An 18,909-nucleotide genomic window follows, 5' to 3' on the forward strand; every position below is an offset into this window, starting at 1 on the left:
GGCCTTCCATCGCATGCTGAGTCGTAAAAGACACACCTAGCCCAGTCTCCTATTCTAGTTGCTTTCTCTCACCAAACTTGTTTCAGCAACTGCGCTTCTCTGAAAGATATATCTGCTTCGTGCAGATGACGCAAGCACATTACTGGGGGCTTGGTTTGCATCTGACAACTTTGTGCAGCACAAGCACAGTCCTAACACGTAAAATAGCGACTACTACTGTTGAGAAAGGCCGTGTCTTAACTCATAATAATAAAGTTTGTTTACCATTTCTGGTTACTATACATCGTCTAAAACGATTCGTGCACTTTTATAAGATTGCATCTAGATAAATCAAAATAAAACCACTTTTTGCGAGCAGGTTTGGACTGTTGCTTCAATGTGGTGTCGCAACTCGCCCAAAGTTGAGCGAAAAGGGGTGGGGGCAGGGGAGCCTTTCATGGACTCCCACAAAGAAAGTCACATACGTTAAGACCATCTTGCACGCCAATGGCGCAATTCGAGGTCCTTACGCCCGTTACAACCAGTCTCATTTGCTAACAAATGCTCTTGCATGTAGATTTCACGTGAGTGGCGCGCTCCGTCGTGTCAGAAAATCACGTTTTAGGCATGTAGCCCCTACTGTTTAAAAATCCAGTTATCCAACATAACCAAATCGTTTTTTCCGCATTAAACAACCGGCTGTAAATTGTTTTGGGGAAACAATGCAAAACAAACGAATATTTGGAAAGGTTCTGTATTGATCGATCATGGTACATGACATGTAAGTTTGTGAAGTTCCTCCTGTTTTGGATGGTATTTTATTTTCTAAAATTTACCTTTACTAGAATGCTGCAGGTGGAAGAACTAATTAGCTGCCTTAAGCAGCGCTGGAGAATAGGATGGCAGCATGTAGGAAGCTCGTTGCCATGAAGGTAGTGTTGATGAGCGGACTGTATGGTGTGGCAGTGAATCACGGCAGTGGGAAGAAGTATGCTCGTCTTGACAGAGAATCTAGTTTGACAGTCAATACATGGAGGAACCGCAAGTGTTCTGACGCTACACTTTCATAATTTTCTTTATTAAATATTACTTACTGAAGTGTACCTTTGACATAGCAAATATTGGGAGGAGCCTACGTCTCATCAGGGCATTAATAATAGAATATCGCTTGCAGTAAACCAGTTAATTCAGTGTGCAAGTGAATATTATAAAATTTCCGATGATGTACAAAGCTTTACGATGTAAGCAAGAGAGTTCGGCCGTGTGCCTATCTCACTAGGTGGCAATAGGATGTACTCGGGGCCTGTTCTTAAGTGGTAGTCGGCTTTACGATGCTCTTGTCATTAACTTTTTGAGATCAATAGTTTCAGACTATTAAATCTTTGATGTTTTATGGTGTTTGCCAAATTTCAGGTAAATTAGCCATCCGCATCACCTTTAATAACCACAGGTTGCCTGGTCGCATCGTCTGAAGAATGCTGATTGATGTCCCCCTGACAGCTAAAGAACATTTGCTTGAAACGTTTCGTAATTTGCATCTGGACAAACAGTTATTTAGGGTGGTCAAGATAAATTGGACAATATATATATATATATATATATATATATATATATATATATATATATATATATATATAAACGAAATAATGATGTATATGTGGAGACCACTGAAGATGCCTCGCAAAGAATAAAGCTGAAACGCGTATGGCACGAAAATTGTCTTTGTTCAGTAGTAATTAGACGGTACATAAGTAAAAATTATCAACCTACCGTTTGCAATTGGGGACGACAACACTACACATCTTGAAGATGTTTCAGCTTAGCCAGCCGAAACCAAGAAGATACTGACCCACTTACTTCTCTTGTAAGAAGCATGTAGACACTATTAGACATGTCGAAAGGGGAGAGCACGACACATTCCGTTGTGAGCTCTCGTATCTCCTTCGACTGTCAAAATTGCTGTTAAAAGTTGTGGTCGAAATATAGGAGGGTTGGGTAAATATGCAACCTAGTAGAATCATTGGCTCGAACGCAAGTCTTATGGGTGGTTACACAACGCTTCATTGATCACCCTTTGGCCAATTTCTATACAGAATTTGATTTTTTCTTAGTTTCCTAGCAGTTGATGAGAACTGCAAAATATAGCGAGATTCGAAAATAAAACCGTAAACACAGGATAATTCGGTAATTGAAGGTGACACATGTTTATGATTGAATGGTTCAAATGGCTCTGAGCGCTAGAACTTAGAACTACTTAAACCTAACTAACCTAAGGACATCACACACATCCATGCCCGAGGCAGGATTCGAACCTCTGACCGTAGCAGTCCCGCGGTTCCGGGCTGCAGCGCCTAGAACCGCACGGCCACCGCGGCCGGCATTTATGATTGAAACTGAACAAAGTTTGCTGCAGTGGTAATACTGATAGAGAAATACTGAATAGAATTGGGAAAAAAAGAAATGTGTCGTACAATATAACGATAGTAACAAATCTTTAATTTTGATAATTAAGGGAAGTATGGAAGGTAATAGCTGAAGAAGGAGACCAAGTTTTGAATACAGGAGGAGTTTCAAATCGACTTAGTAGTTTTACAGAGAGACAGAGGCTTGGACAGGACAAGATAGTGTGGAGAAAGGAATCGTTAGCGCTAGGATTTGACCCGGAACAAGTCCCGTCCACTCACCCCCGCTTTTCCCGGTCTTTGTTCGGCGCCTGGGCATCGTTTCAGTTGACCCACGTCGTTTACCGCGTTCGGCTGCACTTGGAGTGAATTAATATCTTGCTAGGTCTTAAATTTTGCCAGATAGTTAAAAGACACGTTACAAGAAACGTGCTCAATTGGCATGAGCTGTGCCGGTACTTCAACAGCAAACATAAGAGAAAACAATTTAGCACTGAATTCTTTAAATACGAGAACTCAGCATTCAGATGAATAGCCTATGAAGAAACACTTCTATGTGAGAGAAAGCACCCTCAAAGAATAATTTGCTCGGAGAAAGAGGAACCACAGTATACTTGACACTTGAGTTTCAGAACTCAGACAGTATATGTGAAACAAGCACCAATGATCACTATGCTTCCTGAGGCCATCAAAATTACTTTGTCCTTGCTAGAACGATCCAAGCCGTTTTGGCGTGTTATTCACTGAATAGTTTTGCTGAAAAGTTTTAGGGGTGGAAGAAGACGTTTTACAGCCGTGAAAGATTGCAGCATTTATTTCCTCCATAACTGCTCTGTGACAAACATACACATCATCATCATTATTTTTTAAAAATGGTTTGAATGACATTTACAAAATTAATAAATGTTTTGGTCGAAAACAGACAGGACAAAGAATAACAACAGATTATTTTTCTGAGACGTTTGCAACAGAATATAGGGCACTAGTCACACAGAAACAGCCACAATTATTTAGAACCTCGTTTATAATGCGCATGTATGGCACTGGAAGAATTTACAAGTTAAAATTTACACATTACCCATACAAATACTAACGAAATATGTCATATAAGCAAATATCTTCCGGGTGAAATCTTTCTACTTTATGGCATCCTTATATTGTTTAATTATTGTGAGCTGCTATGAGGGCCTACATAAACAAAACGACTTTTACTTATTTCTGTATAACGTTGATTTTAGACAACAGAGTTATTCGACTGCATTCGTGGCTTTACTACCGACATGACAGATTCAAGACCATTGTTTTCGCATTGTATGTTTGCTCTGCTGTTTCCCTCAAATAAACGTATTATGATAAGTGAATTAGTTAATGAAAATTTTTCCTTATTGCCCTTAAAGAGCATCACGTTATTTTTTCTTTTCTATTGCTGGCGATGCTTTCAATTCTATATAAATATTTTTATTTCTTTAATAATGCACGTTCATATTATATTACTATCCAGAAAAACTTAAATTTCTTATCATTACTGAATTTCATCACAGTGTAACATGTGTTGGACAGTGACGATAACAACTTTGATGTAGCTTCCAGTTTGCGGAACTGGCGGCTGTTTAGGGGAGGGTTTTGACGCTATGGTTAGGCATGGAGGGGGGGTGAAGGGGCGGGACTTGTTCCGGGTGAAATCTTAGCGCTAAGGGCACGTTGTGCAGAGCTTCCTCAAACGTCTTTGGACTGAAGACCACAACAACAGCAACAACATGTACGCCCTGCTTTTCAGTACATCATCAATTGAAGTAAGGAATGATTAAGTTCTGTTTGTGGGAAAGTCCTGACTGTCACGACAGCTGCTCACATGTTCCTCTTCCATTTTCTTTTTTTCACAGTTTTGCTCAACCATGGGGGGCATCTAAGCGACCCAGACAGTTGTTGAGTACCTGTTCATTCCTGATGGCCACGCCGCGGAGCAGGCAACCCCGCAGAGGGGAGCCGCGTGATGTATGCCGGGAAGCTGCGACGAGAGGCGGTCGCCGCCCCCGGCGTGCTCCGTATCAGCCGGGGCCCGCGCACTCCCACAACCATCAGGCCGCTCCCCTGGGAGCTCGGCTCGCTTCCCAGAAGTCCATCTGGTGTCGCCGCCCTCCCAGGCCGTCTCACACCGTTTGCTACCAACAACGGCGACCGTAACCTAAACGGGGAACAAAAAACGAGACATGTGCTAATGACGCGTAACGCATCTGTTGTGTGTGTGTGAAGGGCAACGGAGATCAAAAGCAACGCGGTATCTTCAACAGAAGGACGATCATGCGAAAGCCAACTCGGCGTAGAATCGATTGGGCTATTGTAAGTAGGCTGTTTAGGTTTTTATGTTGGTAACGCCACGTAGCGCTCTGTATGTAAACACTGACTGGGCTGTGTGCAGTCTGTGACTGATTTGCATTGTTGAAATATTTGCTATTGTGTTGCACAGTTGGATGTGAACAGCGCGCAGCGTTGCGCAGTTGGAGGTGAGCTGCCAGCAGTGGTGGATGTGGGGAGAGAGATGGCAGAGTTTTGAGAGCGGATGATCTGGACGCGTGTCTGTCAGAAAAAGGAAATTTATAAGACTGGATGTCATGAACTGATATATATAATGACTTTTGAACACTATTAAGGTAAATAAATTGTTTGTCCTCTATCAAAATCTTTCATTGCTAACTACACCTATCAGTAGTTAGTGCCTTCCGTAGTTTGAATCTTTTATTTAGCTGGTAGTAGTGGCGCTCGCTGTGTTGCAGTAGTTCGAGTAACGAAGATTTTTGTGAAGTAAGTGATTCATGAAAGGTATAGGTTATTGTTATTCAGGGCCATTCTTTCGTAGAGATTATTAAAGGTCAGTTGCGCTAAAAATATTGTGTGTCAATTTTGTGTTGATCAGGAAAGTAAAGAGAGAAATGTCTTGAGTACGTTCAGTTTTGCTCAGCTGTTTGAAAATCAAATAACGTAGAGGTTTTCCAGCTGTGTCATTTATAAATTTTTTCGAACAGGATGTTTCAGTATTTATTATATTGTTGAGTGCTGGACGTATCAACACAGTCTGCGAAGTAACACTAAATGCCTTCTCTGAAAACTAACTAGAACATAGTTTCCAAGCCCACTCATTACGGAAATATGCTAGACGTAAAGGCAGCCAATGAACGTGACCTCTTTGAGGTAATCCTTGTTGAAACTGGTATTAGTGAGTACGAGGCGCTTGTGGCAATAATGATTACCAATATATAAAGCACATCTAAGACAAGCAGAAAGATTTACATGTTCGATATGCTAGAGAAAGACCTATTGGTGTCAAACCTCAAGGAGGAAATTTAAACGTTTGACCCTGGGGCAGCAGTGCTGAATCTCAAGAAGGGTTGTTATAAATTTTACTCTGTACATGTACAAGTATAAGAACTGTGGTTCACTTTTAGGAGAATAATTGACCAAGCAGTGAATGGATATCTACTTGTGATAAAGTTCCTGATGTCAAAAACTCTCATCGATACAACGTAGCTTTAAAGGAACCCTTGAGGAAGCTGTTGTACAAAAGATGTAGAACAAAAATAATGGTTAGAGATAGAGAGATCTTAAAGGAAACTCATTTGGCTGTCAAAAAGGGCAAAGCATGCTGCCGTTAATGACTCCTATGGCCGAATGTTTCGAAAGACCTCTCACAACACCTATAGAAATTTTTCCCATATGTGAACGCTGCCTGGAGGCACCTAACTTAATGTCCAAAAACTGTGGATGACATAGAAACTGAAATGAAGGCTGACAAAGCGGAAATGAAAATGCTGAACTTTATTTCGAGATGTTCTTTTACAAAGGAAAACCCGACCGTACTGCACGAGTTTCCTTCCCGTGTGTCTGTAAAGATGTCAGTGGCACTGAGAAACGGCTGAAACTGAACAAAGCTCCAGGAGCCAGTGGAATCTCTATAAAGGAATCTGCCGTTGAGTTAGCCCCTCTTTCAACCGTAATATACAGTAGATGCTTCAAACAAAACACTTTGCCCAGTTCTTGGAAGAAAGCACAGGTGATACTAATCTACAAGATGGGTGGCAGAACTGATTCATCAAACTAGCGTCCAGTACCACTGCCATTCATCTGTTGTAGAGTCTTAGAACATATTCTGAGATCACACTTAATGAGATATGATGAACAGAATGAGCTCTTCCACGCCAGCCTGCACGGATTCCGTAAACTTCAGGCATGAGAAAAAAAATTATTGCTTTTCTCACACAGCATCCTTGAAGCTATGAATGAAGGTGGTTACGTATGTGCAGCATTTTATTGTCCCAGTACCTCATTAACGCTTGAGAACAAATGTGGATCATATGTCGACTCGAAGGATATCTGTGACGGGATTGAGCATTTATTGGTAAGGCGGACGCCGCCCGTGATCTTGGATCGAGATTGATCGACAAATGTAGAAGTAATTTCAGGGATGCCCCAGGGATGTGTGTTGGTACTCTTGCTGTTCATCTCATATGTAAATGACCTGGCAAGACAAAATTAACAGAACACGAAACCTTCTGCAAATCAAGCATTTAACTGCAATGAACTACTAATTAAAAAGAGGGTGGTAGATATTTAATCAGATCTTGATAAAATTTCAAATAGGTGCACATATTGGCAACTTCCTGTAAATGTTCAGAAACGTAAAACTGTGCAGTTCACAAAACGGAAAAAAATTGTATCCAATCACCAAAAAGCCAGTGAGACATAATAGGAACCTGTCAAAGCTACTAGCACCTGGATGTAACAATTTGTAGGGATATGAGCTGTACAGATCACATACCCTCATTAGCTGCTAAAGCAAGTTGCATTCCGGTATACTGGTCGGATACTAGAAAAATGCAGTCAGTCTACGAAGGAGATTGCTTTCAAAACACTCGTGCGACACATCCTAAAATATTGCACAAGTGTGTGGGATCTATACGAAATAGGACTGCCAGGCGAGATTGAAAGTATACAGAGAAGGGCAACACATATGGTCACAGGTGTTTCTGATCCATAGGAAAGCAGATCTGAAGGACTTGACGTGGCAAATACTTGAAGGCAGACGCCAGCGTTCGGCGAAAGTCTAGTTCAGAGTTTCAAGAATCAGCCTGAAGTGGAATATCTCTTACTATATGTACTACAGCCACCTATGAATCACTACGGTAGGGGGCACGAAGACAAAATTAAACTAATTCCATCCCGCACATACACATTTAAACAATGTTTTTCCCCTCTGTCCACGCACTTCAGAGTGGTTGGCAGTGTATAGTTGAAGATGTAGAGGCAAAGGAAAATAAGAAGTGGATAAGACAGAGGACCAAAATAATATCATAGATTCCTCGGGAGTAGGTGAGATAGGAACTGCAACAGAAGAGGAAACTGTTTTTATCATGAAGGTTACAAACCAATGTTTGTAAAGCAGCAGCTTAAGAAATGTACGTGGAATATTTATATAAAGCCACACATTACTAGAGATCTCGTCAGTTGCCTACAATTGAAAGAAACATACATCTGCTACTTTGTCCAAAATTGACGTGGTGAGATCATAGCTGCGTAAAAACACAGCTTAAATCTAACAAAAAATTGAAGACAGCAACCGGCCACTGTTAATAATGCTTTCGGTTTGAATCATATAGCGCCTCTGCCGGTTTCAAACCAACAGCTTCTCCGTCATATAACTGTTCACGGCTTTAAAAAAATTACTTCTGTTTTATACTGTACATGCGATGTTGACTACTTACTACAAGGAACTTTCTCCGTCACAGCGTAAAACTGCTGAGATCGCATGTAAAACATAAGCTGTATCTAATTTCAAAGGTGAAAAGGAGTCTGAAAATGGACCTGTCCGTTCGAAACTGTTTTTTTTTTTTCAATAAATAGCTGTATTCACAGAGACAGGTGTCTGTTTTTTAAGCAATATCCTGTAAATATGAAGTTCGTCGAACTTGTACTGTAAGGATCCGCAAATCACTTGTTCTTTTATACTACAAACATGTTCCGATGCTTTTGAGGGCTACTGAAAAGTAATGCCTCCGAATTTTTACTGTGAAAACTCTTAAACCTTTTTTAATAACACAAACATTATTAACATTCTACAGATTTACTTTTCACGTCTACATTTCTTAACCCTCTTCTGCTAGAGGGCTCCAAATTGTAGAATGTAACACGCCAGTGTGTAACTCAACTATGTTGGTGCGTGACACACAGTGAGCTGTAATCGAGTTTCAGCTCGAAGAGCTCGTCCGCACATGGAGCACCCTCTTCTTCATGACAATGCCAGACCACACACCGCTACGACATCTGCAACAATCCGACGCCTTGGGTTCACCGTCGTCGATCATTCTTCATACATTCCCGACTTGGCCCCATCCGATTTTCATCTGTATCCAAAACTTAGAGAACGGTTCAAAATGGCTCTGAGCACTATGGGACTCAACTGCTGAGGTCATTAGTCCCCTAGAACTTAGAACTAGTTAAACCTAACTAACCTAAGGACATCACAAACATCCATGCCCGAGGCAGGATTCGAACCTGCGACCGTAGCGGTTCCAGACTGCAGCGCCTTTAACTCTTAGAGAACGCCTTGGAGCAGGCCGGAGTGGCCGAGCGGTTAAAGGCACTACAGTCTGGAACCACACGACCGCTACGGTCGCAGGTTCGAATCCTGCCTCGGGCATGGATGTGTGTGATGTCCTTAGGTTAGTTAGGTTTAAGTAGTTCTAAGTTCTAGGGGACTTATGACCACAGCAGTTGAGTCCCATAGTGCTCAGAGCCATTTTTGAACGCCTTCGACGACTTCACTTTGAAAGTAATGAAGCGGAGCAAACAGATGAGGTAGTTACTGCGTCAACAAACTCAAACTTTCTACAGTGACGGTATCGACAAACTAGTTTCTCGTTGGGAGAAATGTGTTCGTGGCTAGTGTGACTATGATGAGGAATAAGTACGTAGACGTGAAGAATAAAGTTGTAGAATGTTAATAACGTTTGTTTTGTTTAAAAGGCTTTAAGAGCTTTTACACAAAAAATTTGGAGCCACTACTTTTCAGTACGCTCTTGTAACTAGATGTCCGGTGAGGCTCAAAATGGCTCTGAGCACTATGGACTTAACATCTATGGTCATCAGTCCAGTAGAACTTAGAACTACTTAAACCTAACTAACCTAAGGACATCACACAACACCCAGTCATCACGAGGCAGAGAAAATCCCTGACCCCGCCGGGAATCGAACCCGGGAACCCGGGCGTGGGAAGCGAGAACGCTACCGCACGACCACGAGCTGCGGACTCCGGTGAGGCATCATATAGTCAGCAGTATGATTCAGCTGGAGCAAAAATCGAGAGTAAATATTAGAAATATGCACAAGAAGAACTTTAATGCTTTTGGGTTTTATTCGGATCTGTTTGAATATTTATGCCTCGGCGCCAACTGTTCCATCTCAGAATTTGTCTGTAACGCAACACGTTTCTTGACCGTGTTCAACTGCTGTACTATAAATATAATGTTTAAAGACCTTCTGATTTAAAGAGCAGCTGACTTCACAGACATATGAGGTGATGCGAGACCACCACCTACGTATCAACACTTCAGGCCGTATGCACAACGTTTGCTATAAATAGTGCTCTGGAGCCTGCCGTTTGATTAAGGTGTAGCTGGAAGTAAAATTACATTAGCAAGCTTAGATCGAATTCCAGCAACGTGTTACGCAGTGCGCATCACTACCGCAACGTTGTGCGAGGCAAGTTGCAGTGCTGTTCCTTGGAGCCGGCTAGTTAATTGGTTGTCGAGTTCTGCAGTTGAGCACGGGTCCCTCGAGAGCCATCGTAAACAAACGCTCTGGGAGAATGCCGACGACATCTGCCAGCGAAACTAGATTCCCCGTGGCACCCTCACCTTAATGCTTCCCAGCTGGTGAGGGGCGACGCTCCTAAAATGGAAGACATGAATCATGTGAAGCGAGGAAGGAAAAGCGACGACATAGTTCCTTCAGTTCTAATTAGTGAAACTACAGGGTTATTACAAATGATTGAAGGGATTTCACAGCTCTACAATAACTTGATTATTTGAGATATTTTCACAATGTTTTGCGCACACATACAAAAACTCAAAAAGTTTTTTTAGGCATTCACAAATGTTCGATATGTGCCCCTTTAGTAATTCGGCAGACATCAAGCCGATAATCAAGTTCCTCCCACACTCGGCGCAGCATGTCCCCATCAATGAGTTCGAAAGCATCATTGATGCGAGCTCGCAGTTCTGGCACGTTTCTTGGTAGAGGAGGTTTAAACACTGAATCTTTCACATAACCCCACAGAAAGAAATCGCATGGGGTTAAGTCGGGAGAGCGTGGAGGCCATGACATGAATTGCTGATCATGATGTTTACCGCGACCGATCCATCGGTTTTCCAATCTCCTGTTTAAGAAACGCCGAACATCACGATGGAAGTGCGGTGGAGAACCATCCTGTTGAAAGATGAAGTCGGCGCTGTCGGTCTCCAGTTGTGGCATGAGCCAATTTTCCAGCATGTGCAGATACACGTGCCCTGTAACGTCTTTTTCGCAGAAGAAAAAGGGGCTGTAAACTTTAAACCGTGAGATTGCACAAAACACGTTAACTTTTGGTGAATTGCGAATTTGCTGAACGAATGCGTGAGGATTCTCTACCGCCCAGATTCGCACATTGTGTCTGTTCACTTCACCATTAAGAAAAAATGTTGCTTCATCACTGAAAACAAGTTTCGCACTGAACGCATCCTCTTCCATGAGCTGTTCCAACCGCGCCGAAAATTCAAAGCGTTTGACTTTGTCATCGGGTGTCGGGGCTTGTATCAATTGTAAACGGCAAGGCTTCTGCTTTAGCCTTTTCCGTAAGATTTTCCAAACCGTCGGCTGTGGTACGTTTAGCTCCCTGCTTGCTTTATTCGTCGACTTCCGCGGGCTACGCGTGAAACTTGCCCGCACGCGTTCAACCGTTTCTTCGCTCACTGCAGGCCGACCCGTTGATTTCCCCTTACAGAGGCATTCAGAAGCTTTAAATTGCGCATACGATCGCCGAATGGAGTTAGCAGTTGGTGGATCTTTGTTGAACTTCGTCCTGAAGTGTCGTTGCACTGTTATGACTGACTGTTGTGAGTGCATTTCAAACACGACATACGCTTTCTCGGCTCCTGTCGCCATTTTGTCTCACTGCGCTCTCGAGCGCTCTGGCGGCAGAAACCTGAAGTGCGGCTTCAGCCGAACAAAACTTTATGAGTTTTTCTACGTATCTGTAGTGTGTCGTGACCATATGTCAATGTATGGAGCTACACTGAATTTATGAAATCGCTTCAATAATTTGTAATAGCCCTGTACAACGCTTCCGAAGGTATCTGTACCTTTTCTCTATAAATCTGTGTTCCGTTTGTGGCAGGGGTATTTTAATTTTTTCGTTCCTGAAGGTTTCGTGCAACTCCACCCACAGTTGAGGTGTCGTGGGATATTTGCAATAAATAGTGCTCTAGAGACTGCCGTTTGATTAAGGTGTAGCTGGAAGTAAAATTACATTAGCCAGCTTAGATCGAATTCCAGCAACGTGTTATGCAGTGCGCATCACTAACGCAACGTTGTACGAGGCAAGCTGCAGTGCTGTTCCTTGGAGCCGCCTAGTTAATTGGTTGTCGAGTTCCTGTACGCCTCTGAGCGAGCTGTGATTGTGCCATTCTTGTCTTCACAGTCCGCACTGGTGTTCAATGGATTCCAGGATAATCCCAGTTCATGAGGTTCTGAAAATAGATTCGACTAAAATAATAAATACCTTCTTGCAGGCAGCTAGCTACTCTAATACCATGTGTTTCAAAAAGAACGACTTGATTTAAAAACTCCAAATTTATTGATAAAAACATACAACAAACATCGAGGAAGTCTCACAAAATACTCCATATGTCCCCTAGCAGCAGCACGAACAACATCAAGGCGATAACACAATTTATCTGCCTTTACAGAATGTCTTCACTTCTCCTCTGTCACGAGGTAAAGGGGAGATGAAAATACTTTCCCTCGTACATCGACACAAGAAAAAATCACATGGGGTCATGTCTGCTGATCTTGGAGACCAAGAATGCAGGGCAGTATCTAGGGCTCCCGTGAGTGTCATTGAGAAACTGACGAACGTTGTTGTGCCAGTGCGGTGGAGCTCCATCCCGTCAGAAAAGGAAGACACGGGTGCCTCCTGAAGTTGCGGAAAAAGCAGCATTTGAGGACAGCTCATTCCAGTCAATGTGTTTTCCTCAAGAAAGAAGGGACAGTGCACTTCGACGTATATTTATTGCATGTTTACATTTTGGTCATGGTGTGGACATCCTCAGCCCAGTTCAGACATCAAAACCAAGCGTGAACTCAATCTTTGACATATTCACTATTCAGTTTAGTTGGGATTCTATGTATACGTGGTGTTTCAAAGCATTCGGGTCAAATTGAAATAGGTGATAGTGGGCTCGCAACCGATTATATTGAGATAGGGAACCAATGGTCGGAAATGCATATTTGTGTTATGGACATACTCAGCGTACACCGCATAACAACAACATAGCTCATAGTTATTGTTCAAAGCGATAATCAGCAGTCTCAAGACACTTATTGCAACTTTGCAAACGGCGCATGCTGTTCTGCCGCACTCTCGCAGCAATCCCAGGTGTCTGTTGTATACTGGACAACGCATCAGGTGACAAATAGTGTACGCCCCTGTACACCAAACAAACAGGTTGACTCAATTCACAGCACATGCTGTGCTGCACGCATACCATTATCCCTGATGCCAGACAGCGTCAGACAACTAGTGATGTGTCCGCGGTAAGATGTGTTACTGTTTACAGTGCAAGACGCTTAGTCAAAGATGGAATGTTACTCACCAAGAGAGTTGGCAGACATGCACTTAAGGGGAGTTAGAACGGAAAAAATTTTTTTCATTATTTTCGAATTTTTATCTCGTTATAAAATTTGCAATTTTCCGATTAAAATATATATATATATCACTTATAAACTCACATGGGAAGTATTTTATTTTACTTTTTAAATATAATCTTCACTGGTTGAAAATGTTAAAACTTTTGCATACATTACTTCAACATCTAATAAAATTGGTAATTTTTTATACAGAAGGATGTGGATTGCTGTGGGCAGCAGGTTGAGGAAGTTGAAACAGAGTATGAGAGACAAGAAACTTTCCGATGGTAAAACCCTAAGAGGCCGGCTGACAGCAGTATTATGGGATGGCCATTAGAAATAACACTGAGGATTCGTTGAAAATTAAGCAGGCAGTATGGGCTACCTTCTTCCACAGACTATCAACTGATGAAAAACCAGTACACCACCTTTGCCCTCCTGGACATGATTCCTGGTGCATTAACCGCTATGCCCACTACTCAAACAGTTCATACAGCCATAAACATTCCATCGCAGCAGCAGTCACGGAAATCATAAAACTTATTTACACAGGCCTGGCAAATCCTGTGTTACTGAAGAAGTGTCTGCATGGTCAGACTCAAAATCCCAAAAAATGGTTCAAATGGCTCTGAGCACTATGGGACTTAACTGAGGTCATCAGTCCGCTAGAACTTAGAACTACTTAAACCTAACTAACCTAAGGACATCCCACACATCCACGTCCGAGGCAGGATTCGAACCTGCGACCGTAGTGGTCACGCGGTTCCACACTATAGCGCCTAGAACCGCTCGGCCACTCCGGCCGGCTCAAAATCCCAATGAGTCGTTCAATATCTTATAAGGACTCGCTTGCCAAAAAATGTTTTTGTTGGAATGAAGACACTAGGAGAAGTTGGGGAGTCAGAGATGCGACCGATGACCTGAGCTGTTTGGCCCCTCAGTCCTTACCACAAATTTCCAATTTCCAGAAAAAATACAAACAGACATAAACGCAATGAAAACAAAGATAAATTCAAAAATTTTAGGTTTAGAGACCATTATGAACGCAGTAAATTCAAAAATGTCGAATTCAGAGACCAATTTGAACACAGTAAATTCAAAATTGTCGAATTTAGAAAAAATACGAGCAGACACAAGCACAGTAAAGTCCGAGATCGGGAAGGTAAATACAGGAAGGTAAATACAGACATGACACACATATAAGGCGAAATAAAAAATTTTCGCACAGTACTCAATAATCCGGATTCGAAGTTCACACAGCACATTTCGCAAATCTCCACGGAGGTGGACAGGAAAATTGACGAACAAGTACAGACTGCAGTTCACGATATGAGTGACAAATTAAAAGGCACAGTGGAAGAAAAATTTGAAGCGCTCACAGGCACATATGGACAGGGGCTATCCGGAATCAGAGGAACTCAGGATAATTTACAGGTAATGCTGTAAGTAGGCTGTTTAGGTTTTTTTATTGGCAACGCATGAAAATCACCGGCTGTGCTGTGTGCAGTCTGTGGCTGCTTTGCATTGTTGTAATACTCGCCCTTGTAGTGTTAGGCAGCTGGCTGTGAACAGCGCGTAGCGTTGCGCAGTTGGAGGTGAGCCGCCAGCAGTTGTGGATGTGGGGAGAGAGATGGCGGAGTTTTGTAATTTGTGATGAACTGCTATATATATTATGACTTTTGATGATATTAAGGTAAATACATTGTTTGTTCTCTATTAATATCTTTCATTTGCTAACTATCCCTATCAGTAGTTAGTGCCTTCAGTAGTTTGAATCTTTTATTTAGCTGGCAGTAGTGGCGCTCGCTGTATTGCAGTAGCTTGAGTAGCGAAGATTTTTGTGAGGTAAGTGATTTGTGAAAGGTATAGTTTAATGTTACTCAGGGCCATTCTTTTGCAGGGATTTTTGAAAGTCAGATTACGTTGCGCTAAAAATATTGTATGTCAGTTTAAGGACAGTCATGTATAATTGTTCAAAGGGGTCGTTTCATATGTCGACCCTTAGCCGAGGATACCTCACTGGAATCTTCTGATTTTTTTCTTGTAGTTTGTATAATTAGTGTAGCTATTGTTTATTGATAGCGCGTAATCATAGAGAGAATTTCCTTTGTAGTTGTAGTTTTTCATTGTTGTACAGTAAAACAGTTGTGGCATGCATGTAGATTTGCACCAAGTATTTCGCAGCTGCGCTGGCAATTAAGTAGACATTATTTCCATTGCTATGTTATTTTATTTTGCTCTTCAAATTGCGCTTTTCTGCTATTTTACTGTGATGAATGATCAGGACTGTCTTTATGGACTGTGAGGAAGTTTAGCTTTTGACCAACATTGTATCAATAAGTGTGTGCATTTGATATCTTTGTTATTGTAATTACGAAAAATTTTATCAAATCATTATTGGCCACTGCCCAAAACAATTTGTAAAATTTTTTGTGGGGAGCATGGGGGCTAAGTAAGTAGGCTGTTTAGGTTTTTTTATTGGTAACGCCACCTCTGCATGAAAATCACCGGCTGTGCTGTGTGCAGTCTGTGGCTGCTTTGCATTGTTGTAATACTCGCCCTTGTAGTGTTAGGCAGCTGGCTGTGAACAGCGCGTAGCGTTGCGCAGTTGGAGGTGAGCCGCCAGCAGTTGTGGATGTGGGGAGAGAGATGGCGGAGTTTTGTAATTTGTGATGAACTGCTATATATATTATGACTTTTGATGATATTAAGGTAAATACATTGTTTGTTCTCTATTAATATCTTTCATTTGCTAACTATCCCTATCAGTAGTTAGTGCCTTCAGTAGTTTGAATCTTTTATTTAGCTGGCAGTAGTGGCGCTCGCTGTATTGCAGTAGCTTGAGTAGCGAAGATTTTTGTGAGGTAAATGATTTGTGAAAGGTATAGTTTAATGTTACTCAGGGCCATTCTTTTGCAGGGATTTTTGAAAGTCAGATTGCGTTGCGCTAAAAACATTGTATGTCAGTTTAAGGACAGTCATGTATAATTGTTCAAAGGGGACGTTTCAATGCAAAAGAATACGCAGGTTAACATAGATAACGTGCAATCGGAAGTAGCAAAGCTGCATTCGTTCTGTGACGACCTATCACTTTTTTAGAGGTGGAGCCTCTCCACGCCCACACCGGCATGATGGCCAACTCAAAGGGTCTACTGCCATCTCTGCGTAAGGGTTAATTTTCACTACAGTGAGGTGTCGCAGGATGTACACCCAGGTTCTGGGATGTTTGCGTACGTTTGGTTAAGGTTAACCATTTATACGCGCTCATCTGGAGATAGATTGGGTCGAAAGTCGAACGAAGGGTAGCGGTTTGAAGGGCAGAGGGGGGAAAAAAAGCGCCAAGGCAAGCGGCAAGGGAAAAAAAACCTCTGCGATAGTTAGGTCGGGTACTAAGAGCAGTTGCAGAAGTCTTGCTGACTGCGATAGGTCATTAAAAGGGTGGGTTAAGCTAGAAGTGGGTATCATGCAAGCGGATACCATGTCAAGCCTTACGTTCGTCGTAAGAGATCAGTCCGTGACGGTGCTGCAGCACGGTGTGCTGTAGTTCAGGTTGTTAGAGCCGCCTGCCGCGCTGCGTCAGTTGCGACTTGGCGCGCAGGAAGGCTCAGGTCGCCCATCTGGTGGGCGATAGTCGAAGTCAAGTTCTCGGAGATGTGTGGTCGCGTAGCGGCACCACTCCTCACTCGTTGGCTGCGCTGACAGCCTCAGTGAGGGCCGAGGTTGAGTCTTCCCTGTGTAGCGGACGACATAGCCCATGCCCCTGAGCGTCCTGATCGCTCTGGTAGTCCACTCGTAGGAGCATAGCTGCTCGGAACCGATGGACGTTGGCGTTGTTGCGACGGCTTCCTTCTTCTTCTTCGGTGTGTCCACCGCAGTGTGTCCTCCCGCCGGCTGCTCGATAAGGGGGGGCGGCGGTAGGCGTCTTCTCTTCGCCTGAGGCGTCTGCACAGACGTCTTGCGCCATCTGCGAGCTAAATTGTCGCAGTTGGCTGTATGCCTCCTCCGTCTCTGCAGTCAGGCTGGCCTTAAAAGCTGTCTTCTCTGCGTCCATGGCAGCTTTGGAGGCCGCAATCGCCTTCGTCGCTGCCGCCAGCATGGCGCGCATCGGCCGGGCCCCCGGGCCACTCTCTCTGGCGCGATATTCCGGCCGCCTGTGGGCAGTGGGAGCTGTCTTCTATCCTTCCGGTTGCGTCTTCGTTCCGCGGCGCTTACGGCGCAGTCGTGGCTTCTCGGTTTGCGCCTTGTCGCCAGCGCAGCCGTCGCTGGCGAAAGCCGGGCAGCCACGCCACTTTGCGACATGTGGCCCGCCGCAGCGAGCCCGAGTTGGCGCCTCTTCTCGTCGTCTGTCACAGTCGCGGGTGTCGTGCGGGCCGGCGCACTTAACCCATCGCGGCGAGTGGCGGCAGTATTTAGCCACATGCCCTTCAGCTTGGCACCTGAAGCCCTGTGGCTTAGGGTCCATGCTTAGGGGGAGAGCTTCGGCGGTCACAAGAAAGCGTGAGAGTTTCCTTAACCCGAAGATGTCGCTTCCATCCGTCGCAGTTCCCACTACGACGATGTACAGCGACGGCCTCTTCTTATTCGTCCGGTTGTGCAGCTTAATAGTTGCATCCCAGAATCCGGCACGTGACAGCCCCTCTTGGGCCGTATTTTCATCACAGATCCAAGGCAGGCCACTGATCAGGGCCTTGAATTGCTTCTCGCACTATTTCGGCGCGTTCGTCTTCTCCATAGTAGGTGGGTCAACAGTGTGGGTGGCCACAGCCTCTTCAGTGCGCCGTGGTCGGCCATGCTCGCTGCTTGCAGCTGGGCGATTTCGTCTGAGTCCAGAACTCTACGCCTACTTCTTCCCTGCAGCAGTTGACCATGACATCACTGTCCACTACCCTCTACTGCACTGAATATACAGAGGGGGGACAGGTACATGATGCTCGTCGCGCTTCCGTTCCGCATTCCCAGTGGGTTGCAGTTTCGAAGGCTGCTTTCTTCTTCTTCTGCCCGTTTCTGCCGATTCTGTGGCGCGAGAACACTACAATTTTACTGTGTCGTAATAACGACGCACGACGATTTGTTCAGCATCACGCCACAGTCGGAGCACAGGTGCATGGCTCCGCTGCTCGAGCGCAACTGCTGGTGACGACTTACCAGAAAATGTACAGAGAATCGCAGTGGAGTTAGGATTACTTAAGTTAGAACATGAAAGAATCAACTCTGACATTGCGCAATTTATTAAACAGTAAAGGATAATACGAAAGATGAGAACACAAAGTTAGTGGAAAATTGCGTACGCGAACAGCGTACTTCTGTGGAAGCGGTAAAGGAATTAATGGGGGACAAGGAAGAAGAACTTTGAAAACGCGTAGATGATGCTTATGGGGTCCTATACTCCGAAGAGCGTAGGGGACGATGTGTAAGACCCGCACCACCGACTAGGTGAGGTCCTCGAGGGGGTGGTTTGCCATTGCCTCCCTCCGAACGTCATGGGACTGAATGATGATGAAGACGACACAACAACACCCAGTCATCTCGGGGCAGGGAAAATCTCTAACCCCGCCGGGAATCGAACCCAGGACCCCGGGCGCGGGAAGCGAGA

Source organism: Schistocerca serialis, chromosome 4 (assembly GCF_023864345.2).
Source record: "Schistocerca serialis cubense isolate TAMUIC-IGC-003099 chromosome 4, iqSchSeri2.2, whole genome shotgun sequence".
In the NCBI taxonomy this organism is placed as follows: Eukaryota; Metazoa; Arthropoda; class Insecta; order Orthoptera; family Acrididae; genus Schistocerca; species Schistocerca serialis.